We start from the raw sequence: 1,992 nt of genomic DNA, 5'->3' as shown, positions 1-1,992 counted from the left end.
GCAGAAATTTATGCTGCTAATTATTTCCAAAATAATGTCACTTGTGCTAAATAAACAGATCCTTTTTTTTTAATAGAAATTAAGCATTTAAGGGCTCTCGAGGGTAATTCTTGGAGATATCTTTTCCATACTATGAAATGAACCCAAGGCTAAAAAGATATATTTTTATAACTGTATGACTTTCTAATTATAACACGTCTGGCCAAGAGATGTTCTTCTGCGTGTAAATATTTTATGGAGCCAGCACCATGCAATGGTACCTGCAGAGTAAAGTACTGCCTCAGCAAGCCCTAAGGACTCTTAACCACTTTTCATTAATCAGCCCCTCTTGCTTTCTGTAGCTGGAATGGTGTTTCAAGAGACCAAAAGCCATTAAAAAAATGAAAACATCCCTGAAAGATGGATATTAACATTATTTACTATGAGGAAGCATTACTGAGTTTCAAACGCAACATACATGATAATCAAAAAGCTTACCTTAATGACCTGTTGGGGCAGAAGCAACTAGTCTAAAAAGAAATCACACGTTACACCCACTTTACTAAGCTGGTAAAAAGACATTCCATTTTACCTCGTTCTCCGGGGTGGGAGATGACGTTACAGAACTAAGTGACCCTTTTCTAGAACCCTGAAGATCTGTTGGGATGGAGACAGGCCGTTCCCACTGAGTCGTTCCTGTTGGGATGTGCCAATAATAGGTCCCAGCAATGTCGTTGATTCTTTTCCAGCCGGGAGGCAAATCTGGATCAGTCTGAAATGAGTGATCACTCCATATATCTGCTGGGAAATGGAAACAAAAAATAGAGGGTTTTATTAATAGAGGGAAAGAGTCTTCCAATTTCAGTACCAACAGTCAGGCAAACTGCATGAGTAGATATGTCCACAGTCCAAATGAGAAGAATTAAAACCACCCTATGGATACAAAGTATGGTAGAAGGTATGTACGGAAACAAGAACTGGAAAGGAAGATTGACACTTGAAGATATGGCCATAAAGGCCTCATTATCAAGTCACAGTACAGCTCCAAGAACCCTATGAACAAGCTAAAGTTCCATTAACCAGAATCAACTACTCAAGCAAAATTCACATAGTTACATACAGAATCCACTGAATCCTTTTGTCAGTTAGTAAGATTTATGGTTGGCATCATGGATCATTTCCAGCTAGAAGCGTAACTCTCTTTAACTGCTTTTTACATAAATGAGCACTGTATTTTTATCTTTCATGCACTTTAATGATCCCTCCCATTTGATTGTAAACACCTACAAAGTAGCAATGTCTTTTATAATACTCTAGAATTCTAAATTGTACACAGAAGATTCCCAAGGAAAGCAGACTGGAAAAGCCTTGCAATTCGACAAGGGACCAGACTGACTCTAAAAACAGGTCAGTAATGTAAACACGTGAAGCTGGGTGGCTGTGAGACATAATAAAGACTGGGTGGGGACTGTGGCAAATGGAAAAATATCTGCAAAGTCCAAAGGCATTCAAATAAAATGCCCAATAAAATATATCTATCGGACAATTTCAGCCACACCTGGCCTATTTTCAGTATTTTATCATTCTACAGAATAACTATTTGCTTTTTAAAATCTCATTCTTGGCCTTCTTTGAGTTGGATATGAAATGGATGAAAGTGCCAGAGGAGAGAGAAGAGAGAAAGTAGAACAAGAAATTCATAGAGACAAAGGTATAGCAGGAGAATCACAGGCAGCTGTATCAACGTAGGTAGGCAGAAACACTTAAGAAACTTGACCTCTAAACCTGGGGATCATTTTATTCCAAGGATTAGGCTCTTTTCTATGTGGCCATACAAAAGAGACCAGAGTGTCTTACAGCAATTCAAATAAGAACAAATGTGGGCCTTGCTCTGTGCAAATGTCATTGCATCAGGTGGCAGACACCATTGAGGCTGTCATAGCCACAGCAAGAGAAGGAGAAACCAATGAGGTTGATTGAGACTATGAGCACAGATGTGCATTCATGCAGTTG

The 1,992-nt window shown here is 38.9% G+C and overlaps 1 long non-coding RNA gene across 1 annotated transcript in view; it reads right to left on the bottom strand.

Moving 5' to 3' along the window:
• LOC103582261 overlaps positions 1-761 on the bottom strand; it is an 11,154-nt gene extending 10,393 nt beyond the window's left edge. The window contains exon 1 of the long non-coding RNA XR_549739.1: positions 572-761. This is a non-coding gene — a long non-coding RNA (uncharacterized LOC103582261). The remainder of the gene's footprint in view (positions 1-571) is intronic.
• Between the last annotated feature and the right edge of the window lie 1,231 nt (positions 762-1,992).

This window comes from Galeopterus variegatus, unplaced genomic scaffold, assembly GCF_000696425.1.
Source record: "Galeopterus variegatus unplaced genomic scaffold, G_variegatus-3.0.2 Scaffold15441, whole genome shotgun sequence".
Taxonomy (NCBI): domain Eukaryota; kingdom Metazoa; phylum Chordata; class Mammalia; order Dermoptera; family Cynocephalidae; genus Galeopterus; species Galeopterus variegatus.
The sequence above is the reverse complement of the archived record's forward strand: the minus strand, read 5'-3'. Positions and strand labels throughout refer to the sequence as shown.